Genomic DNA, 25,300 nt, shown 5'->3' with positions numbered 1-25,300 from the left:
TTCAGATTGCATTGCTAGCAACCAGCAGCTTTGCTGCTAGGCTGCTGGGTCGATCTTTGCCTCCCTGGAGGGGAAGGGAGGATTGACAGCCCGTCTGGGCGCACGTTGAAGAAGGCAGGACTTGGCCATTGCATCGGCTGTACACCCGCCCCCAGCTTCTGTTCCTCGTTGGAAATTGGGCCGGTGGGAGCATTTTCTTTCACTCCTGGCTGGCTCATGGGTTGTTTGCAACACTTATCAGTGATCGGATCGCTGATAACCTGGGAAGGAGCGGTGCAGCGTCTGGCTTATTTCAGCAGCCATCGGGTGTGGGGCTTTGGAGGAGGAAGAGGAACTCCATGACAGCCTGTGCCTGAGTTGTTGTTATCCCCCCTCCCCCGTTTTTCTTGTTTTAGCTGAGTGGGGGCAATTGTTCTTCCTTTTGTGGAAGGGAGTGTGTGGTTTTTTCTGTTGTTTCATGATTTAAAGGGCAAAAGTGGTTTTTTTGCTGGGCAACTCCTGGTTGGATTGGAGGTGTGCTGTCGAGTGGAGTCAGACATATTGTGCTTCCCTTTCCTTGTGTGTGAGGGCGGCCATATTTGGTTCCCTTTCTTCTTGGTGGGACAGCGGCCATTTTAAGAGGATTTTTGAGGGAAGCCATTTTGTGGGACTGCTCTAGTTGAGCTGGCTTTCCATAGGCAGGGTTTTCTTACAGCTTTCAAGGGCTGCTATTTTAGTGGTGAGGAGGCTTTTGGGGTGGTGTGAGGTGCCACGTGGGTGTATTCTGTATGTCCTTATTGGTTCAGGGTTTCGCAAGATGTCAGGTAGAAAAGGGGCAGGAAAATCCAAAGGGAAACAGCCTGCGCCCAAGACCCCTAAGGCCCCACCAAAAAGGCCGCCACAGCCTTTGTCTTCTTTTGATGAGGGCGATGACGAAGTTCAGGTAGCGATTATGCAAAGGCTGCGGGTGCTTGAGGAAGCGTCTGGTATTCCTCCCTCAGAGAGTGTAAATGGGGTAAAGGCATCTAAAAGGGCGCTTCGGGCAAATTTGTTAACCAGGTTATCTATCCTTGAGGGCAGGGCTGGTGGAAACATCGTTGGCAGTGCCGTGGGTCTTGGTGTTTCTGATGTGGGATCAGTGACATCGTTGGGAGCTGCTGGGCCCGGGTCGACGTTGGTGCCTATAAGAGCGGTAGGTAAGGTTGGGAACTTTTCACAGGCTTATTCTGGGCTGGCTTGGCCTTGGGGTCTGTGGGGGCAGGCCGCACCTGCTGCACCTGGTGGGGCTGCAGGGAGTTCTGGTTTTTCTCCCTCCACAGGTATTGGCTCGCAGCCAAGTTGGTCTTGGCAGCATGGACAGGCAGGCCCTTATGGTGTTTAGCCAGGTGTGGGGCAGCAGGGTTTTGCAGGTTCTGTTATGGGGGGTTGGGGCATCCCTTCTCCTTATGCGGCGGTCCCTTTTACCACCTTACCTTTTGGGGATGTAGCTTTGCCTTTAGGGGATCATTTGTTGCCTGCAACAAAAGATAAGATCCTAAAGGGGGAGTGTGACGGAAAGCAATGGGTTAAGCATAAGCTGAAGATGCACAGGGCTGCGTCAGGTGACCTGAGGGTGGGGGCAAAGTGCTCTGAGCTCTCAGGGAGGGAAAAAAAGTTAGTTGAGGGAGAGAAACTGCTGAGGCAGGAGTTCAGTCAGTTGGAGTCTGACAGAGTGGAGGCCTGTCAGAGAAGTCTGTCAGTGGGGACCTGACAGAGACTGAGAGGGTCAGTTAGTGCCGGCCAGAAGGGCTAAGAGGGCAGTTGATCCTGTGAAGAAGCTGGAGACGGGGAAGTCTTCCAGAGACTGCCAGCTGGACAAAACCAGCCAAGAGGGCTGTGTGTGTGTGAGTCAGTTAAGACCAGAATGGTCACAGACACCGGGAAACTACTCTAAAGATCTAGTGAGGAGGCTGAGGGAGTGGATGTGGGTCTGAGACACCAAGAAGGGCTGAGAGGAGAGACTCCAGTCGAGGGGTGAGACTAGACACATCAATCCCAAGAGGCCAGACCTTGGCTAGAGGTGGAGAGTGAGTTAAAGGGAACGGTGAACTGTGTAACTGTGAGAGATCCAAGAAAGTAAAAGTGACTGTAAGCTTGAAACAACTGAACAAAGAATAAGCCTGTGTAAATATCTCCCATATCCCCAGTTAAGACTTTTTGTTACAATAAATCTGTGGTTTAAGTTAAAGTTCTCGTGAGCCTATATATTTTGTGGGAAGAATAAACAAAGCTGCTGGGGTCCCATCAACAGAACAGGTAAAAATACCCCGAAGAGACGAAAATATAGAGATCCAGTGAGGCCGTGAGGTGGGCGCTGCTATAGGGAGTATGTTGATATCTTCTCCCTCCTGTTCCGGGAGTTGGAGAAAAAGGATAAGGAAGACCTGGACAACAAGGAAAAAAAATTGAAGAAGCACAAGGTGGATCGGACTTGGGCCAATTGGCTGCTTGGGTTTTTTATCTATGCTGGAGTGATTGCACATGCCCAGCCTTGGGGGGTGGCTGCGCTCATCCAATACATGGATATAATTTATAAAGGGTACACTATGTATAGTGGGCCTGCCTGGACTGAGGAATTCAGGATGAGGACTGCTTTGTACCTTTCCCTTCAGTGGGATCGTATTCACCAGCAGCTGTGGCTACAAGTCATGTTTCCTGTGCGTCCAAATTTGGGCAACCGTTCCGATAGTGGTCATTTGCTGGCCAGGTCAACAGGAACCTCTTCGGCTTTGGCTGCCTCTTCCCGCAGTTCAGTGGGGCAGGTGGCTCAACCCTGCCTGCTTTGTTGGGAGTTTGGTTCTCAGAGAGTGTGTAGCAGAAAAGCTTGTCAGTTCAAGCATGAATACCCCATGTGTGGCGGCTCTCACTCCTTCAGTAACTGCCCAAAGGCCAGGCTGTGTGAGAATCAAAAGAAACCAGGAGGTGGGGGAGGTAATTATCAAGAGGGAAAAGGGGCCCAGTCCAATAAAAGTGGGACCTCTTGAACACTGGCTGTCCAGGTATCCGCGAAAGGTTGATAGTGTTTACCTGCTAAAAGGTTTTAAGTTTGAATTCAAGATTCCTTTTCAGGGGCCCCGGGTTCCATTTATGTCCAGGAACCTTAGTTCAGTTAAAGGTTTAGAGCAGGTCGTCAAGGATAAGATTGCCTAGGAGTTGGCTGAGGGCAGGATTTTGAACCCATTTCCCAATCCCCCTGTGCCTAACCTTAGGGTTTCCCCCTTGGGCGTGGTGCCTAAAAAGGCGCCTGGGGAATTTTGTTTGATTCACTATCTATCCTTCCCCAAAAGGAAGCCTGTTAATGCTGGGATTCCTGAGCATTTATGCTCTGTTAGGTATACCAGCTTCGATCAGGTCGTAGCTGCGGTTCGACGCTGTGGTGAGGGGGCAGAGTTGGCAAAATGCGATATTAAATCTGCATTTCGCCTTTTACCTGTTTATCCTGCTGATGTCATGAGGCTTGAAGTTGAGCTACAGGTCATGCCTGATGCTGCTGGGTCTTTAGGTTTTGGAGTTTATTTCCGTGGACACTGGTGCGCAGACATTTGGCCAGACTCCTGGATTCAGGTAGGTGTGAACCAAGATCTTATGTTTCTTGAGTTCTTTCCCATTCTTGTTGCAGTTTGGCTATGGGGGAACTATATGGCCAATCGCACAGTTCATTTTTGGGGCAATAACATGGTAGTAGTCCACGTCATTAATTCCCTTTCATCCAAATCTCAGGGGGTTATGAGGTTGGTGAGGGCCTTCACTCTGCGTTATCTGTGGCTTAACATATTGTTTTTAGCCAAGCATGTGCTTGGGGTGAATAACGGGGTGGCTGACGCTGTCTCTCGTAAACAGATGGTGAGGTTTCGTCAGCTGGCCCCAGGTGCCATCGAGAGCAGGCGCCAATGCCCCAGGAGCTATGGCTGATTGGAGAGCTGAGGCCTGCAGAATGATAGGCCTAGCCATTGTGCCTAGCACCAGGAAGTCTTACGAATGTGCTATGCGGCAGTTCGAGGACTTTAGGGGTTAGGTAGGGTATTGCATTGTTTGGCCCCTCCCGGTGGAGCAGTTGCTCCACTACTGTGTTTCTCTACAAGGTAAGGGACTGGCCGTGCAATCCATTAGGGGGCACCTGTCTGCATTGGCTTTTGCTAGCAAGGTGCTGGGTATAAGGAGGAAACAGCTGATTTTCGTCTTCAAAAGATGCTGGAGGGGTGGGCCAGAGAGGACGGACCTAGGCCTGACATGTGAAAACCTGTTTCCCTTCTGATTTTTAAGAACCTGAAGGGGGTTTGGTGCACGGTGTGTGCATCTTATTTTGGGGCCACTCTGTTTCATGCGGCATCCTTGGTAGCCTTTTCAGAGCTCTTAGAGTCAGTGAGCTAGTGGCAGGGTCCAGAAATGACATTTCTGGTAATGCTTTGTGGCTACAGGACCTGAGGTTAGTAGGGGGAAAGGTGGTCATTACTCTACGTCGCTCTAAGATGGACCAGCGTCAAAAAGGTACTGTGTTGGAGCTGGACACCTGCTCTGAGCTTGAGTTGTGCCCAGTTTCCACGTTGGCTGCTTATCTGGCAGTTCCGGAGACCAATTATGGGTTTTTGTTTTGTCACTGTAACGGCAGCCCACTGACAAAGCATCAGTTTTAGGCTGTGACTTCCCGGGCTTTAGCTAAGCTCGAGTTGTCTGGGGTGCGGTTTAGTACCCACTCCTTTAGATTTGGGGCAGCCTCTACGGCTGCTGCCCTGGGATATCCTTCCACCTCCATTCAGAGCCTGGGCTGTTGGCACTCATCGGCCTACAAATCTTATTTTTGACCTTGGCTCAGTTCCTAGCTTCATTTGTTTGTTTGAAATATTGCTGGTTCTTGTTCTAGTTTGACTGTTTTTTCTTTTTTAGATGCTGTTGTTCCTGGCCAGAGGAGCCGAGTTCTCATCTGTGAACACAGCTATGAGTTTTGGTCCACACATCAGACTCGGAGAACTTTGGTTGGCTCTCAGCTGGGACTCAGCCAATACGTTTCTAATGAGTGGCAGGGGTGCCGGGGTCTTCAGTGGCCTGGCCTGCTGCCTTTCTTATTCCAGGGGAATGCGGGCCCTCCTCTTCATGTTTTAATCATTTACCTGGGAGGGAATGATCTAGGGCCAGTAAAAGGCAAGGTGTTAGTCTTGCAGGCCCATGAGGATTTTCAGTACATTAGGGAGAGATGGCCTGGGACCACCATAATTTGGTCAGCCATGATTCCCCGCCAGGTGTGGCGCAGTGCTTTGGACCCTGCAGGTATTGAGCGGGCCCGTTACAAAGCTAACAAGAAAATTAGGAAGGCATTGGTAGGTGGGTTGGGCCACTATTTACCCCATCCGGATATTTCTTCGAAATTTCCTGACCTCTACAGAGGGGATGGGGTGCATCTCTCTGAACAGGGTAATATGCTTTTCTTGAGAGATCTCCGGCAAGGGCTGCAGGTAGCCTTGGGCATCCTGGTGGGTGCTAAGCCCTAAGTAGAGACTTGGCCTTAGTAGTGGCAGGTTTTACTGGGTTTATGGTGCTATGTGGCTAGGGGAGGACCATGAAGCATCCCCCTTTTGGGGAATTAGGGGTCTGGCTGAATCAACCTTGGTGTTTGATGACCCAGGGTGGGAGAATGCAGACCGCCCTGGAGGCTCAACTAGAGGGTGCCTTCCATTGAGACGTGCGTCTGGTGGTTGGACCCTCTGGGGCGTGCCGTCTTGCTGGGCCGGCCTGGTGGGAGCTGTGTCACGCGGCTCTGGCTGGGGGATTAGGTCTCTCGCTCATGAATGGCAGGGGAGGGGTCTGTTGAGACCCCTGGCCCTGACCAGGCCGCCGTTCTGGGTGCCCTTGCCATTTTTCCTTATGCTTAATAAAGTGGCCCATAGTTATACCAACACTTTGTGTCTGACTCTTCATTCTGACTTGGGGGCAATGTGTCGCTAGCAGCCGGCAGCTTTGCTGCTAGGCTGCTGGATTTATCTTTGCCTCCATGGAGGGGAAGGGAGGATTGACAGCCCATTTGGGTGCGTGTTGAAGGGGGCAGGGCTTGGCCGCTGCATCAGCTGTACACTCACCCCCAGCTTCTGTTCCTCATCGGAGATCAGAAGTTTGTTATGTAGGCAAGTGCTGGTCGCCCCATGTTTTAATAAAGTGGCCCATAGTTATACCAACACTTTGTATCCAACTCTTCATTCTGACTTGGGGGGCAAATATTCCTTTTGGAAGAAAAATGTGCACAGGCACTTTGACTTACAAGCACTTTGTAGCACTAAGCACTTTAAACTATTTTATGTAATTGTCCTTAGATGCATTTTGTAAATGAATTATATGTACTAACCTTAAAATACTAATCGTTGGAATGGATCATGACAATCATATACTTTGAAGTCTCATAAATTAATAATTACAAGCGAATTTATGATTATATTTGTTATTTTGTCACGTTTTTTCTTTGGGTTCTCAACCCCCAGGTGGAGGCAGGGGATCCTCCAGTTTGGAGGCCCTCCCCTGGCTTCAGGGTCATCAGAAAGTGGTGTGAGGGGAAATGTCTGCTGGGCACTCCATTATACCCTGTGGAGATCAATCCCAATAGGATATAATGGAAAATTGATCCATGGGTACCTTAGACTCTGGGGGTGCTGTTTTTTGAGTTAGAGGCATCAAATTCTCAGCATAGCATCTTGTGCCTCTCCTCAAAACACTCTCGAAGTTTCAAGAAGATTGGACAAGGGGGTTTGATTCTATGGGTCCCAAAAGAAGGTGCCCCTACCCTTCATTATTTCCAAATAGAGAGAAGGCATTTAAAAGCTGTGCGGTTCCTTTAAATGTGATTGCCAGAACTCCCTTTGAAGTTCAGTTGTGCTTGTCACAACCTTGCTCCTATTTCCACCTCCAATGTCTCCTGGCACCACTCCCAAAAGTCTCTAGATACGTCTTGAATTGGACCTGGCAACCCTATTTCCCAAATATCCCGAGCAGAGTTCACTAAACAACAGCAAGTAATGTGAACAGAAGAACAACAGCCAGATGAATTCATGATGATCAAGTTATCACACCTTTCCTATTGGTTTTGAAATCTTGAGCCAGTGTCAGTTACAGAAGCTTCCTTAAACAGAACTTAATGACTGCCCAAGAGATCTGGCCAAAAACAATACAAGAATTTAAGAAATCCTTGACTGGACCTTCCTGACATAAACTTCATCCCTCAAGGATTGGCTGATGCAACTAGACTTGCAGTATGACTGCCTCCGTACTGCTAGGATCACACTGTAGTAATATAATTGGGCACACTAGACTGGTATACAAGAGGCTGATGTGCATTAGCATACATGAAGAGCCAACAAAACATAACAGAATGAGCATTGGACTTAGGTCAGGAAGATCAAGATTCAAATCCTGACTGAGCCATGAAGCTCACCGGGTGCTCATGGACCAGTTGTCCTCAGACTCTGTTTCACTGGGCTGTTGGGAAGATAAGAATGGGTGATCATGAAATGATGGGAGACCATATGTGTGTTTTTCCTCCTTGGAAAAAGGGAAACAGGAAAAAAAATGCAATGAAGTAAATCATACACACATACCCTGCACAAAAAGTGGAGCTCATCATACTTTTTGCATCTTAGCTTTACCCTTCTTCTGCAGTGGATTTGAAGCAGCTGCTGCAGCAGCTAATGAATGCAAACCTAAATACCTTAGCTTTATTGCTACAAATAACCCCCGCAAACACGCCTGCTTAGTGCATTCTGCTAGCTCTCGGAATTCCTGTTTGATTCCAGCCATCCATAATAGTCAGGTAAATGTCTGCCAAATTAAATGTAACTGCCAGTTCTTTATGATGTGGGAAAAATCAAAGCAAATAAGCCAGTCTCTGCTTTCTTTTATCAGTTTGTCAATAATTACATTCCATGCTTAGCCATTTAATCACTCATCTATTAGTCTGAAAAGGAAAAGGGTTCTTTAGATTCCACCCCCCCTTCCCAGTACTTCATCTTATTTATCATCTGGCTAAAATACCCCCAAGCTGCAGTGAATGTGTGGTTTGAATAAATGCTGAAAAACAGACCTTTTAAAACACGTTAAAAATATCTATACCAGTGAACAAAACATGGTGTGCATTAAAGATCAGTATCTGGGGCATGTTTTTGAAAAAAAGTTGGTTTTTATACCCCACTCTTCACTACCCAAAGGAGTCTCTGAGTGACTTACAATTGCCTTTCCCTTCCTCTCTCCATAACAAATACCCTGTGAGGCAGGCAGGGCTGAGAGAGCTCCGAGAGAGATGTGACTGGTCCAAGGGAGTCCACAGTTTTATTGATTACAATGTAGGCTGTGACTAGTCCAAGGGAGTCCACAGTTTTATTGATTACAATGTAGGCTGGGTTGATAGGTGCAGCTGACAGCCCAGTTGCTGAAACCTGTCGGTGCGGACGCTAGCAGAGTGAGCGGTGTGATGAGCTCGACACTGAGCTCCAGGAAAGAAATCAGCCAGACACCTGCAACTAGTGCCAAAGTAGTGTATTTACAGTATATACAGTACGTGCTCTCTAGTGCAGTCCAATATATTGATCACAGGAACAAAACGCTCCCCCAGCCATTCAATTCTCAGAAAGAGACCTGTGCATTACACACACGGTTCATTTATAGTCCAGTCAGCCAATCCTGGCAGTGCATTGTCATGCTGACTCAGCAGGTTCCTTCACCTGTCCTCAGCCGGCTCAAACCAGCCTGCTGATAAGGCAGGTTGACCTAGCATGCCGGCTAGATCACCAGCTGTCATTGCAGAGCTGTCAAAGCTGGGTTAAGATAGATTCTTTCTCCAACACACCTCCTAATCTATCGAACCCAGTGCACCCAACCACAGTGAATTTTAACATTGGATACAGTTTACATTTATACCTGGTAACTGTACATCACTCACAATGTTTTGCATTGTTATACACACATGCCTTCACCTTTGGTTCACAGACAGCAACATTGCATACTTTACATATTTACAGATTTACAATTCCCAATCCAGGAATTCATTGTCACTGTCCTGGTCAGCCAGTTCCCTCTGGCGTTTGGCTTCAGCCTCCCTATTCCGTGCCTCGCACTCTGCCACCCAGACCTTCCACGCCTCAGCCTTTTTCCTGAGCGTTTCCTGGAACCCTGGTGGGTCTGGTTTAACTGTCAGTGTGACATAAGGCACCTTGTACCTGGCAGGAGGTATACCCTTTGTGGCCCTAGCAGATACTTGTGGCCCTGTGCTCGGACCGGGCTTGTCTCCTTCGAGCTGATCTGTTGCCACCTCCTGGCCTGGTTCCTTTTGTTGACTCAGAGGTTGCACCTCCTGACTTTCAAGTTCCACCTCCTGACTTTGCACCTGAGGCTCTGTGCCAACTTGGAGCTCACCTTCCTCTGCCTGTCTGCTTACCAGTTCCCGGTCGGGAGATTGTTGCTCCTGCTTAATTACCCTTGGCAGGACTCCAGCACCATTATCAGTGCTTGGCAGCAGTACAAGTTCTTTCTTAGTAGAATGTAACTGCGGCCAGCTGGCGCTTTCATTAAACTGGGCAGTCTTACTGAGCGTTATCTTCGCTTCCTTATCGCAAAAGCGATAACACCTGGCTTCTGGCTTGTAGCCCAGAAAAGTTAGGCTCTCTGCCCGGCCATCCCCCTCCCTCCTGTTCTCGGAGGGGATGCCAACCCAGGCTTTTGTCCCAAAGACTCTCAGATACCTTAAGTCTGGACACTTATTGTACAGCCTTCTATAAGGCAAGTCATTCACAGCTTTGGACCAAATACGATTATACACAAAAACTGCTGAATGCATGGCCTCGGCCCAATAAGCAATTGGCAACTTTGCATCTTCTAACATGCAGTACATCACATTTTGCAGTACAGCTCCATGCCCATTTTCTTGGGGTGTGGCTGGGTTCACTAAACGGTGAGCAATGCCCTTGCTCGCCAGCCAACGTTTTAATTCATTAGACAAGAATTCACCCCCGCGGTGGGTCTGAATAGCTTTGACACGCGTATCCAACTCCCTCTCCACCGCTTTGACCCATTTTGTGAATACCTTGTACACCTCGGATTTGTGCACCATAGTTAACACCCAAGAGTACCTTGTGTGGTCGTCGGTGGCCACTAAGCAGTATCTCCTCCCCGACAGACTTTTTGGCAATGGGCCTATAACATCTAAATGAATGAGTTCTAGGACACGCTTACTCTCTCTTTTGCTTTGCTTAACAACAGCACAAGCCCTGCTCTTGGTCTTTTTGCAGACCTGGCAGTCTAGGTAACACTTACAGGGTTTTACTTTCAGACTTGGCACCAACTGCAGGGTCTTTTTCAACGCTCTAAACCCACAGTGCCCAAGTCTCCTGTGGAGCAGATGTATACACTGATTGTGCACTGGCACATTTGACACCTGTGCCACCTGGGCACAATGAATCTGAACCACATATATGTTTCCCTCTCTTTTCCCAGTTGCAAGCAGCTTCCCCCCACCTCCTAGGATTTTACCACAGGTTTTTTCAAACTTCACCTGGTATCCCTGGTCAATTAACATGCTCACACTTAGCAAGTTCGACCTTAATGTGGGTACACACAGAACATGCTGCAGAGTGCAATTTAACACAGGAAATTCAACACTGCCTGAGCATATAACAGCTGCGGAGGTCCCGTCAGCTAATCTGACATGACTGTGCTCAGGAATGTCAACATTACTCAGCAACTCCTTGTCGCAGCAGAGATGGCTCGTTGCACCAGAGTCTAAAATCCAGGCAGACCCTGTGCTCTCTCCTGCAGATGTGACCAGCCGGGCTTCTTCCTCACATCAGCTGGTGGTCCTCTGCCCTCGCTGCCTCCATCCACGCCGCTTCCCCTTCTCTGGGCACTCGCGTAGCAGGTGCAGGGACGATCCACAACCATAGCAACGTCAGACAGCCAGTGCAGTCGGCTCCTCTTTAGCTTTTGGTTGCCTGCCAGCAGCCGAAGCCGGCTCGCTCTTGGACGCCTTCCCAGACGAGCCGATAGTCACACGCTCCTCAGCCGACACCCCCGGACAGCTCACTGCTGCAATCCTCTCTTGGAAGTCAAGCAGGTGGGCACACACGTACTCCATTGTCAGAGTCGCCACATCAACCGTCTCCAGGGATGTTATCAGGGGAGTAAACTCGGGCGGCAACGACGACAGCAAAATATAAACTCTGTTGTCCGGAGCTACAATTTTGCCCCTGGCCTCAAGCTCAACGAAGCAGTCCATTAGCTTCTTGATGTGCTGCCTTACACACCCTCCGGCTGGCATTACAGTGCGGAACATCTTTCTAGTCAAGGCCATAAGGGAGCCAGCAGTGGTACTAACATGAACCCCGCTGAGCGCGTCCCAGGCAGCCTTGGGAGTGTCCTTCCCATGCACATATACTAGTTGGTCATCTCCTACTGCTAGCACGATGTTTGCCAGCCCTTATCGGCTAACACAGTCTCGGCAGGAGATAACGCGGCAGGGGGATTACTTACAAGCAGCCATTGCCCCTCACGCTTAAGGTAGTGTTCCATTTTCAGGCTCTACACCGCGTAGTTGGCTGAGTTAAGCTTCTCGACGGCCACTGCAAGCTGCTGCTGAGCCATGATGCCGACTCCTCCACACAGCTGGCTGCCGTCCTCCCTCTGGCTCTCAAAATGAGATAGCTGGTGCTTCTTTGTCCTTCAACCGGTGTTCCTCGCCTCCGGCTCCTTCCGAACTCTTGGTCAGCTCAACTCTCACGGTGCTCCTCCGCGCAGCGGAACCGCTCTGGGCCCATAACCCTGTCGGTGTGGACACTAGCAGAGTGAGCGGTGTGATGAGCTCAACACTGAGCTCCAGGAAAGAAATCAGCCAGACACCTGCAACTAGTGCCAAAGTAGTGTATTTACAGTATATACAGTACGTGCTCTCTAGTGCAGTCCAATATATTGATCACAGGAACAAAACGCTCTGCCAGCCATTCAATTCTCAGAAAGAGACCTGTACATTACACACACAGTTCATTTATAGTCCAGTCAGCCAATCCTGGCAGTGCATTGTCATGCTGACTCAGCAGGTTCCTTCACCTGTCCTCAGCCGGCTCAAACCAGCCTGCTGATAAGGTCACTGTGACCTAGCATGCCGGCTAGATCACCAGCTGTCATTGCTGAGCTGTCAAAGCTGGGTTAAGATAGATTCTTTCTCCAACAAAAGCAAACCCCTCAATGTGTCTGGTTGGGAGACATCAAGGAAAGAGAATTAGTCTCATGGTCAGAAGCAGCAGAAGCTGCTGTCCCATCCTGTTACCAGCCTCTTGGGAACATGATCAACATGCCGATCCTAACTGTTCATTGTCATGCCTCCACCTTCAGAGCTTTTCAAGGGGATCCTCTTTTATAGTCTTACAGGGAGCCCACCCCTCAGGGTCATAGCCAGTAAGGGGGGGGGGCACAGGGTTGGTGCCCCCTATAGAATCTGCAACAACTCACCCAGTCTTCCCTAATCTTCCCTTTTAGTGAAAGGAAAGATTGGGGAAGACTGAGTGGGGGTTTCTTTTTTTTATTCAAACAATTTTATTAGTAACATATGGTAACAAATTTCAATTTCTTACTTCATTAATAATTACTTTTTTAAATCTATCCCATATATTACTTTCTACCCACCCCTTCCCCCGTTACTTGACCCCTGCCGGTGTTATATACTTAACATCTTAATATTAAAGGTACCCTTAATTAATAAAAACCAAAATTAATATCCTCCTCCCTCTTGTGCTTAGTCATTATCAAAAATTGTCCAATGTCCTTTTATTTTCCACTCTTTCTACGTATCTTCTGAACTTTTTCCACTCCATCTTAAAATACTTCTAAATCATAGTCTCTTAAGGTTCTTGTCAACTTGTCCATTTCACTCCATGTCATAACTTTTACTATCCAATCCTATTTCTCTAGTATTTTTTCTTGCTTCCACAACTGTGCATACAATGTCCTAGCAACTGAGAGCAAGTACCAAATTAAAGTTCTATCTTCTTTTGGAAATTTTTCCATTTGTAATCCCAACAGAAAAGTCTCTACAACTTTATTAAATTAGTATTTGGGAAGTCTGAATGGGGGTTTCTTAATTGAAAAGAAACTACCCTGTGCCTCCCTGCTGGCTACAGCCTTGCCAGCCCTGCACATCTGTATTTATTTATTTATTTTATTTACTTTAAATTTCTATCCTGCCCTCTCCGCAAGTGGACTCAGGGCGGCTAACAACATTCATATTTACAAGTTAAAAACAAATAAAACATAGTTACAGTTTGAAACCATTTCGTGGCGCTGTACCACTGCAATATAAGCGAGTTCTTATTTTCTGATGGTGATCACATAGTAACTCTATCATGATGTGGGGTGGCAGTTCTCTCCCGGCTAGATATTATGTTTCCACTTCCCAGCTAGTGCTAGGAACCAGCAAATTTTCTGCATGCAGTGAGCACTTTACCCTCTACACGAACATGCAAGTATCATCACAAGCATTTTACCCTCTACATGAATGCAAGTATACAACTCTCATCTTCTGCCTGAAGAAATATAATTCACATAGAGCTTTATATCTTGATTCTGCTGAATCTAGCCCAAGCGAACACAATCTGATTTCCCTGTTTTTATCCCTTATGGTTCCAGAACTTTACTTTCCTCCTGAAATCTTATTTATTTTTCAAACTTTATTCTAGAAAAGTAGCATGGCAGCTTTTGACTAACTTCCCACTTCTTTCCATTCATTCACTATCTTCCTCTCTACATTATCAATGAAGATGTATTAATTGATGAAAGACTTACAAAGACATAAAACCACCTGATTGCATCAAATTAATAATTTTGTAATATTTTCTCATTGCACATAAACAAATATGGGCATCAGTAAAACATCACATCAAAGAATTCTTGATGCAGCCATATGTAAGATTATTTCTTTTCTTTTTTTTTGCTGAGGTCTATTCAACAATTGTCATGAAAAAGGAAAGCAAAATGCTTGATTAATTTCAAGATGCTAGAAAAAAATGAAAAAGTGCATGTACGCAGATCTATTTTAAAAATGGAATAATAAACAAGTTCCAAATGGAAAACAAAAGTGGGCCACTTAGACATTTAAAAACTTGAGACAAATGCAGAGAAGAAGAATTTTAGAAGCATCCTTACCTGTGAATGTGAAGATTATTTCAGAAGGGTCAGTTCACATATAATTTGATTTCGTGGTACTTAACAGCATTCAATTGGATGTAGCAAATAATTCCATTCTATAACACTGTGGTTGTAATGATAAACTGTGAAATATGGCCACCATTATGTACATGGCATAATCTGTGATAATCTATTTATACATGTAGGCCACCATGTAATCTATCAAAGATTCACATGAATGTGTAAGCCAACTCTAGGATTTCTCCATTTCCTTAAGGTAGTACTCATTAGAAAGAGAACCAGTACTTTCACTTTCTCCTTAAGGAAACACCTGGGGCTTGCAACCTATTTCCCCAGAAAATCAATAGCAAAACTCCCACTGATCTGGAGTTTTGACGATACTAACTCCAGAGTAGTCTCATTAACTTCAAATGAGTTTCTTTGGAATGAGAGCCTTTCTTTCTTGAATAAATGTTTGGATATGAGGATCTCTGAAAAAGCCTATTGATTTCATTACTTTTATTTAGTTCTGAGTTGTTTGAAATGCTTGCTCCTAAGCTCATTAGAGTATGAACGGTTCAGGAGAACCCACTTAAATTTCATATCAAAGGCTAAGCATGAGAAGAAGAGGTTCAAAGACTCTCAGCATCTGCTTAGTTTTGTTTCCTCTGAAGTCAGCAGAAATGGAAATGTCTGAGGGATGGGTCAGACCCAGAAACTGTTTTTGGCTCCAGTGCTCACCTCTGGAAAAGGAATAGGGGTATTCTTAAAAAGCATAGGTGAGATATTTTAAAAAACCTCCATGAAAAGTGAACAGTGGTTTTCCTAAACAGAACATACAAAAAAGACCAGGCAGTATGTGATGTAAAAGACTTCTACTCAAGACCATGGTGAGCTGTTGCCAGTCTGAGAAGACAATATTGACTGTGATGGCCTGATGGTCTGGTTCAGTATAACACAGTTTCATTTGAGTTCATGTGGATTATAAAAGGAGGCCACAAAGAAAAGTGATGCTCTTCAAAAGCTCAGGTGGGTTAGTACAGAAAGCCACTAAGAAAATTAGCTTTCATTTTGTTTCGAGATGGCAAGGTTGGAAAGGGGTTGTCATTGAGACTTCTCTCTCCTGAGTTCCTTCTCACCAAGCCTGAACTCTTCACTGACTCTGGCACCTGAGATACCAACTTGTCAGAACTCAAGATACCTGGGACAGAGGAGTGGCAGCCTTGCACAGAGGTCTCCCATATCTCCACCATAACTGCTGTTTCTGCCATCAATTTGTGGGAAAGAAAAAAAAATGTGGGAAAGAAAAAAGACAGAAAGACAACTCTCAAGAACACATAAAAGTCAGTGACTGGAATGTTTAGATCCTGTCTTGTGCCTCATGATGATGGCATCAAGAGAAGGAGTGGATATGTCATAAAAGGATTAATGTTCTTTAAAGTAACTCCTATTAGCAGAGACTATTCACAGGCTGATAACAGACGGCCAGTTTGGGGCAGATGGGAGGTGTTCCAAATTGGGACAGCTCAATAAGAAGCATCCCAAAGCATCCACACGCTCCCCTGCAAGCCCTCCCCATCTCGTCCGTGGGGTGACTTGGTGTGATCCGACAGCTGTTGTACATCATCCCCTGTAGCATGGTTCAGGATCCTCCCCCCCCCCCCATTCGTTCTTTGGTTATGTGCATGAGTGTTCAAACACCCATGCACCGATGCACTTGAAACCAATATTTTAAATTTAAAAAAAGCTGGAAGAAGCTTGGGGCAGCTTGCAGGGTTCACACCACCAAGGCACCTTGTGTGTATGCTTCTGCATCCAGACACTGAAGAGGCAACTGGCATGTGGCTCAGAAACTTGCTACCCCTTCAACTGTGGTAGCTTTTTGAACCACTCTGAGGACACTGGAAGATGGGGTGAGTACAAGATGGGGATGGGTAACAGATGTGTGCATTCGGAAGGGTTTTTCAAGTCAGTTTCTGAGGTGTCTCTGGGTCATCTCAAGCTGCCAGTCTGTAATCACCCCTAGTGAAGGAAAGAGAGTCCATCCATTAGTGCCCTTTTTATACACTAACATTTTCATCTGCACATGTGAATATAAGGAACTGCCATATACATACCTATGGCCCATTTTTGCCCAGCATTTTCAGCAAGTCTACAAGGTTACTCTGAGCCTGGATAGCTGCAGTCCCTTAGTTGGGGTCTGAATGTGGAACCTTCTATATGTTCCACATCAAAACTGTCACTGAGAAATAAAACCTTCCCAAGAGCTAACAAACTATAGCCAAATTTGAGACAATTCTCAGCTTTGGGGTATAAGATTGGGGGTGCATAATTATGTGCATGTGCCCATTCTGGACTAAGGTAGACTACTTCTGTTACTTATCTCTACATCTGGGAAAGACTCTTAGATTTTGACCAGGGAATGCTGGAAACTTACCTGATAAGTCATCCCAGGCTGTTGCAGAGGTAAAAATGGGAAATCTTATGAATGCTACCAAGGAGAATTCTCCTTGGGAGAAAGCACAGAATACTACATTTCTATGATTCCATGATTCGAGTGTAGAATGTCAATTTGGGGACAGGGCTGAACCAGAATTAAAGGTCTAGTGTGGAACTGGTCAAAGTTTTAAAATTCAGTCTTAATGGCATTATCTAAGCTCCACACCAAACCCTATTTTCTTAGTGATTTCTTGTTATTAGTGATGTATGAAGCCTCCTGTGCAATGTGAATGCTAAGCAATATCCTCAGATGTTCAAAACAAAATCCCCCCTTTCAAAAACTCAAGGATCCAAATGATTCTCACACTACCATTGAGACTCATGTGTTGGAAAAGACACTGCATTGCCTAGAAAGCTAAGTGACACTTTGAATGTCATGTGTCACAATGCCTCATGCTTGAATAATGCAGGGGTGCTTCAACAGGGTGCCCATGAGTGCCATGATGCCCACAGATGCCTTTCCTGGCACCCACCAAGTATTTTTAACAAGTGGGTGGGTCCAGGCAAGGCTTTTGCCCACAAAGACTTCTGATTGGTCATTGGAGATTGCATTAGTTATGCGGACATTTAAAAACATTGCTTTGGCAGCAGCTGCCACTTCAGCACAAGGGTGTTTCCTGTATGACTGAAAGTGAACTGTGGTGGCCATTTTGTGGCAGAGACTGTGTGACTGTGCCCACCACAATATATCAAAATTCCCGGGGTACCTACAGGCTCAAAATGGTTGGGGACCCCTGTACTAGGGCAGTTACCCAGCATGATAATACATGAGGTCATCTGTGCTGATGCAAAAGGCAAACAGAGAAAATACAACTCATTCTAAACTGTGAACACATCAAAAGCATGAAGAGCTGAGATTTAAGAAGGAAAATGGACACTGCAAAGAGTTGAAGTTTGATTCCCAAGCACATTATTTGCAAGGATGGAACCACTGCAAATTAGGACTGAGACTTTGGGTGCTCAAGAATTTTGTGTTATTGCTAGGATTTTAAACAAATTGGGTCCAGTTTTATTAGGAAAGACCTCTCAAGTATTTGAGTTCCAATTTAGCTTTTACAGATTTACTGCTTCCAGATACTTTCAAGAGAGCATCTCCAAATGTCAAACCTCCTTCAGTTCATCCTTGAAAAAACCCAAAGATAAGCTAGAATTCCCCAATGTCTTAAGCACAATGTTGATGGATAAAAGATTTTGCTTTGTACTCCATGTTTCTTTACAGGGACCCTTAAAAGTTTCAGACCAGAAGTCAGAAATACTATGCTCATTGACCTTTTCTATACTACATATTGCTTCATTCTCTTGTGGAATTTCTTCTCTCTCCTTTTGAAAACAAAAGCTTTGCTAGCAGAAGCTGCAGCAACTGATTCCACAGAAGCTGGAATAAATTCAAACTGCATTTGATACAGACAATGGAAGGAAAATTTAAGGAGAGGTGTCATTTCAACGTGCCACTGAACAATTGCTATTACTAAGACCTGAATGTTCCAAAATGAACAGCTTGTACAAAAAGGAGCCCTGGGGGAGGGAAGGTTCACATCACCCCTGACAACACCACAGCAGATCTTGCCACTGAACTCTGCATGTGTGTTTTCACCCACAATGGCTTCAGGTTTGGTGAGGACTTATACCTTCAAATCACTGGCACAGCCATGGGCACCCGCATGCTCAAGACAATGGGACATCCTGGGTTGTCAGATTTACGTATCTTTGGCAAGAGATAGAAGGTGCCTGGTCTAGGTTCTTGGGAGTGTATCCATATAAATTTGTTTCTGTATGACTGTTGGCAATTTCTTCCACCCTCTGCATTGGACAGACAGGTCAGTGCCTATGAAAAAGAATAAATGAACATAAGTCTGACATTATAAACTACAACATTCAAAAACCAGTGTGGGGCCTTTTAACCTTTCAGGACATTCAGTTGCTGACCTAGGAGTAGCCATTCTCTTACAAAGGAATTTCAAAAAGAGATTAGAAAGAGAGACTGCTGAATTGCAACTGATAATGAAGCTCAAGGCAGCACATTATCCTAGACTGAACTGAGACTTAAGTTTCCTGTCTCATTACCGGTGCTGATTTCTCCACACCTACTAACCTTCTGCATATTAAACCTAATCTAATGAAGCCTGCTATTGTTATTTACCAGCTACATCATGGGTAGCCGAACTGCAGCTTGGGAGCCTCATCTGGCTCTTTCACACTTATTCTGTGGCTCTCCAAGCCCTCCCCCCCACCTCATCAGTTGGTCTGGAGAAGGCATTTGTCTCCTTAAATCACTGGTCCAAGCCAGCTGGCAGCTTGGAAAATGAATTTAAAGTTAAAGTTGCTTTCTTTCCCTCCCCCATCTATTTTCCTTCCTTCCTTCCTCTCTTCCTTCCTTGTGGCTCTCAGCCATCTGATGTTCATGTCTTGTAGCTCTCAAATCTTTGACGTTTATTCTATGTGGTTCTTACATTAGGCAAGTTTGGCCACTTCTGTGCTCTATTGTCATTTGGCACCTGAAATCATTCCACTCTCCAAGATACAAGGACAGAAGGATTCTGGCTGTATTTGCTGTTAATGGTTTAAGGTTATAAAAACAGTAAGAAGTAAAACTAAAGAGTCTGGCTGTATCTGAAGAAGTGAGCAGTGACTCATGAAAGCTCATCCTCTGCCACAAATTTTGTTAGAAGAAGAAGAAGATATTGGATTTATATCCCGCCCTCCACTCTGAAGAGTCTCAGAGTGGCTCACAATCTCCTTTACCTTCCTCCCCCACAACAGACACCTTGTGAGGTGGGTGGGTCTGGAGAGGGTTCTCACAGCAGCTGCCCTTTCAAGGACAACCTCTGCCAGAGCTATGACTGACCCAAGGCCTTGCTAGCAGGTGCAAGTGTTAGTTATTAAGGTGCTACTGGACTCCTGCTCTTTTCTACTGCTACAGACAGACTAACATGACTATCCATCTTGATCTTTCTGCTAACAATGCATAATCATGCAATGCTGTTTATTAAAAGCAACTCTGAAGCTAGATAAGCCTGGCTTCTAATCCCTTGGTAGATGAACTCACTTTCTGAACTCAATATTAGAAACCAGCCAACAGATGGGCTTATTTCTGGCATTTCTTCTAAATCACCCCCCCCCCCAAAAAAAAGTTGAGAATAAGATTCTAGCCCTGTAGGAGGAAAACAGAGGCCACAGAACCCATCCAACCACTGATTCTGAAGGTGCAGCCCAGGCTGCTCTACACAAAATAATCTAATTGGTTAGAAGACAGATTCTCAAATATGGCACTTCCCTGGACCATGGTCATTTGTTTTGAGACCCACCATGGTTACCGATGAGACATAATTGCATGTATGAAGGCGCACAAAATTATTTTTTAATCCCTCAAATGGATTTATCTCATTATCTCAGTGTGCACTGTGTGAGCCCACATATCATTGCCTGAACCATCTGTACATCTTTCAGTCGCTGTGGTCAGGAAATCCTAATTATCCAAGCTCTACTGTAATGTTAGTTATACTTATAACCAAGAATCCTGCTAGGCACCGAAGGGATATGTAGAATCTACTTAGGTCTCACTTAAGACCCTGCAGACACTATATTACAGAAATTAACCAGAGCTGCGGCTGAAATTCACCATTTTCCTAACCCCTCCACACACATATAACATAGCAAATGGATTTAATATTAAGGCACACACCGAGATCTAGAACAGATGGATTTAAAACAGGTATCATATGGCATTGTTACGAAAAGCATTTGGCTGTCCTCGCTTTCCTGGGCAGTCGGGAATTTCAGGGCTATCCTCTTCTCTTCTGGGTCTGTTTTAAATGGTGAACAATTACTAATTTCTGTGTGTGGCCAGAAAGACTATTTTTGTTTCTTTCTTTTGTGTTACATACCAATTTTGTTCTATTATCACAGCATTTGTATGTGTCTCTTTTGCACAAATGACTCCAAAGGACATAGAATTGAATGACACTATTGTGACTGAATTCATTTCATATGTCCTAGAAGACAACAAGCCTGTTCTGAGTTTGGGAAATGCATGAAAGAATCATGGACCTTTTGAAATAAGCCAGAGCTGTCAAAAATTCAGTAACATCCCTATATATGAGAGAAAACACTGGCAGCTTATGATACCCTTGCTGTATCTCTTTAGCAACACATATATAAGCAGAGTATTTTGGAAGGAAAAGAAAGGAAAGGAAAGGTCCACTGTGCAAGAACCAGTTGTTTCTGACTCTGGGATGACGTTGCTTTGACAACATTTTCACGGCAGACTTTTTTATGGGGTGGTTTGCCATTGCCTTCCCCAGTCGTCTACACTTTCCCCCCAGCAAGCTACCGTGGAAGGATGGAAGGCTGAGTCAACCTGAGCTGGCTATCTGAACCAGCTTCTGCTGGGATCCAACTCAGGTCATGAGCAGAGGGCTCCAACTGCAGTACTGCAGCTTTACCACAATGCACCATGGGGCTCTTAATTTTGGAAGGAAATAGGGTCCTAAATCAGGTGACAAAACCATATTTCATGCACTGGATTCCCATAGAACCCCTTGAGCAGATCTCTCCCAGTTTTAGTCAAGTCCAGCTCATGCCCAGCTTGGTTGGCTTCTTCTTACATGCCCAGGGAAATGCTGTTCACCTCTTTGAGGTCAGGCAGCAGTTTTTCTCCAGGCTCGTTTTGGCTGGGATCTTGGAGAGGTTGGTTGTTGTTGTTGCTTTTTTGCCATCTTCTGGGCATAGATCAGGGGTCACTGAGTGTGTGTGTGGGGGAGGTACTTGTGAATCTCCTGCACTGTGTAGGGGGTTGGACTAGATAACTCTGTGGGTCCATTCCAACTCTACAATTCCATGAAATCAAACTGTAAAACTTTCTCTGCACCCTCACACAAAGCCTGGTCCCATCCTGAAGACAGGCTGCCCATTAAGGAAGTAATCTCAACCATTAACAAGCATCCTTCCGTGATACAGTAGGAGAGTATTTAGGTTGCATTTTTGTGTTTTATATGTGAGAGTTAGGGTTAAACAAGACATTACAAGGGAGAAGCATGAACAGTTTCCTAACAGTTTTCTTTTTCTTTATTCTTTTTAACCTCATAAAAGCAGTAGCTTTGATAAAAGAGGAAGAACATGGGAGACAGAAGGTTGAATTCATTCCCATCCTGCCATTTGCTACTTAAAATGCCCCTCTTAGAAGCTTCCCAGGCCTTCACCCAAAGGGATATCCCATCTTCTTCCTGTCTATCCAACAACCATAAAATAGGAGAGCAGAAAGGTATTTCTTATCATGGAGTAAGCTACCTTTACATGCATATTTCTGAGCTTCATGACTTCACTAACACAAAGAGACCTACTTGCCAAACAAACCCTTCTTCTCTTTGTTGCTTGTCTCAGGCCCAGTCCCCAGGTCTGCTCCCCAGAGCAGAATCCTTTCTGGAATCCTTCAGCTGTAGCCTCAGGTCTCTGTGCCTTTACTGCAGGATTAGGTGCCGAAGTAGCTATGCCTCCACTGTCCCTCCTGAGCAGCATGCACTTATCTCTTCCTCCTGGCCCATAGTGCCTTTACCCTTGCCCCGGAAGGTCTGGTCCACTTAGGATTGGGAAGGACTCCTTTGCAGCTGAACTGCTGTTTCTCTTAGGGCTGCTTCTTTGTCCCCCCTCCTTCCTGACCCCAGATTAGGGTGCCATATGTAGGGTTTCCAGGTCCCCTCACCTGTCTGGAGGAGGGATTTGGGAGGTGTTCCTCAAAACCATAGAGTTTGTTCAAATACCAGATCATCCCTGTGTAATGTCCCTGTTTAGGGGATGGGTTTCCTTCACTGGCCATCTGGTCTGTGATGGAGAGAAGCCCCCAAAACTGGTTCCCCTGCTGGAACCTGGGGGCTTGCAACCTTAGTGGTGTGACACCTTTCCATCTGTGTTCCCACATGCAAAGATAGGGAGGCCTCATTTTCCTCTCAGCTGTACATGGGAAAAAACAAGTTATCAAGGATCATTTTGAATAGAAAAATGGAGGGAGAGAGGATTAAGCAATGAAATGTCTTGTTAAATCCAGGGGGAAACAAACCCCCAGCCTGCGTGCTGACTGCAGCATGCCAGATCATTTTATATGGTACCAAAGTCCAGGTGTGGTAACCAGTAAGAAAGACCTATACAGTACCACAAAGACACATTTGGGATGCGGCTTACCAGTGATAATTATCACAGAGTCACATTCAGCATCTATGCAGGGATCGTTTGAGTTCCTGCAAACTCTCTATTAAAGAAACAGCCTGGAACTGCGTTTGAAATCTGCAATCTCCCCCATATATACATATGGAAATGGGTTGAATATTAAGGTATGCACTTGGGCTCATAATGAAATCATTGGGTTGGAAAATTGTCGGCAATCTCTCCAGCTCTGCATAGCTACTTTTCCCTTCTCACCACTACAAATGTGAGAAGATTACCTTAGTAGCTATTATAGCCAGCTGAATTGACCAATGGACTACTGCAAAAATGCATGCCAAAGGACAGCCTCTGGACCAGTGCTTTTTTGTAGCAGGAACTCCTTTGCATATTAGGCTACACCTCCTGATGTAGCCAATCCTCCAAGAGTTTACAGCAAGCCCTGGAATAAGAGCCCTTTAAGCTCTTGGAGGATTGGCTACATCGGGGGTGTGTGTAGCCTAATATGCAAAGAAGTTCCTGCTACAAAAAAGCCCTGCTTGGGACTATATTGAAAATGTCACTATTGTTAATTGCAAGGTGTAGAAAAGGAAGCCCAACAAATTATTACAGCATGTGTTGTGCCATTTAATTTTGGAATGTATCTAAGTGGGCTTCACTGAAACCCCTCACTTTCAGTGAGAACTGAATACCACTTCCCACCGGAAAGATCCCTATATGATCATTATTTGCATCAAAATTGTGAAAAAGAAAACATAGGGTGAAAAGCAAGAAGCCTCTCCAAGTATTATTTTAGCCATCTGAAAAATCAGATGCCGACACATGAATGTGCTGATTTATATTGAAATGAACTCATTACCGTTAATGCTCACTGGCTTTGGATTACTTCATAAATCTCTTATCAGAAGTTAGTGGTTCATGAATTATCAAGTTTATTAACTCAGTTGAGAATATCAGGCTGTGCTTTCCTTTTTTTCCACATTGCTGACTTGCAAGAGGAAGTCACAGGGTTCTTGTAAACATCTTCTTTAGTGAAACTTCTCCATCTTTCTAGGGCCCACCAGAAACAAACATCACCAGTACAGAGTTGAGATAAGGCCTGTCAGTGGTCATGGCTGGCAGGATGGCAACCTTTATTCTCAAGGACCTTGCAATGTGGGCAAAAACCGGAGAAGTTAGGCAATCGTGTTAATATGGGCAGAAGATTCACTGTATCTTTTCATCTAAAATAACCATTTGAAACAAATATTCCTACTGCAGATATAATACTTCCAGGTATTGCACTTTTATGGGCAAGATATACTCCAGTGCTCCAGGGAGGGACAGTGGCTCAGTGGTAGAGAATCTGCTTGGTAATCAGAAGGTCCCTGGTTCAATCCCTGGCATCTCCAACTAAAAAGGGTCCAGGTAAGTAGGTGTGAAAAACTTCAGCTTGAGACACTGGAGAGCTGCTGCCAGTCTGAGTAGACAATACTGACTTTGATGGACCGAGGGTCTGATTCAGTATAAGGCAGCGTCATATGTTCATATGTCTCTATTAAGCATTCTCCCACCACCTCACCCTCTTCCACATGGTGGGCAACACTAGAAATGGCCAAAAGGTAAAGAGGAAAACTGAACCTAAAACCAGAACCAAAAGAGTTTATGATGATGATTCAAATACATTTGTGACTGTTGCCTATGGTCTCAGATGGGGTGATGGACTGTTGGCTGGTGGTCACTCACTCAAAGGTATGAAGTGCCTAAATCACTGCTGCCACCAGGTATCTCTTCTAGCGGTCCCATTCCTTCACATTTCCATGCTCTCTAGCCCAGTTACTCCTTGACTCTTTGGGGTTGCCTGGAAGATTGGTGTCCCTGGCCCCTGCTGCCCTGGCCAGCATGCCTCTATGGGGTTAGGGCTAGATGCTTCTTCTTACCCCTCAGGCCCTCCAAATTCCTTGGCTCCCTCCTCCAGTGAGGGGGTTCAACCAACTGAGCAGGTCCTGGTGTCAGTACCCAACTACCTCATCATCTGTGCCTTGCCAATTCAACTTGGCCATTTGCTCTCCCAGTCTGGTATCACCATCTGTGACTCTGTGACTTCCATTTTGTCTCACCAATTTGGTGTAGTGGTTAAATGCACAGACTCTTATCTGGGAGAACCGGGTTTGATTCCTCACTCCTCCACATGCTGCTGTTGGAACGGCCTTGGGTGAACCATAGCTTTCTCAGCCCCACCTACCTCACAGGGTGTCTGTTGTGGGGGAGGAAGGTAAAGAAGATTGCAAGTTGCTCTGAGATTCAGAGTGGAGAGTTGGGTATAAATCCAATATCATCTTCTTCCCTGGCTTCAGTTGGCTTTTGAACATGCTACCAATTGGAGCAATCCCTGACAGCCTGTTGGCATCCATGTGTTTCCTATCCTGGCCATGTTTTCTTCCTTCTGGGCTTTCAGGAGTGCCCCAGTTCTGCCTGGGCCCCACAGATCCCTCTGAGAGGCTACATC

The 25,300-nt window shown here is 45.6% G+C and overlaps 1 pseudogene; it reads right to left on the bottom strand.

The window, feature by feature from the left end:
* Window positions 1-918: 918 nt before the first annotated feature.
* Window positions 919-25,300, bottom strand: part of LOC132578969 (mortality factor 4-like protein 1) — a 58,991-nt pseudogene continuing 34,609 nt past the window's right edge.

This window comes from Heteronotia binoei, chromosome 11 (genome assembly GCF_032191835.1).
Source record: "Heteronotia binoei isolate CCM8104 ecotype False Entrance Well chromosome 11, APGP_CSIRO_Hbin_v1, whole genome shotgun sequence".
Taxonomy (NCBI): domain Eukaryota; kingdom Metazoa; phylum Chordata; class Lepidosauria; order Squamata; family Gekkonidae; genus Heteronotia; species Heteronotia binoei.
Note: the sequence above shows the minus strand (reverse complement) of the source record. Positions and strands in the feature narration are given on the sequence as shown.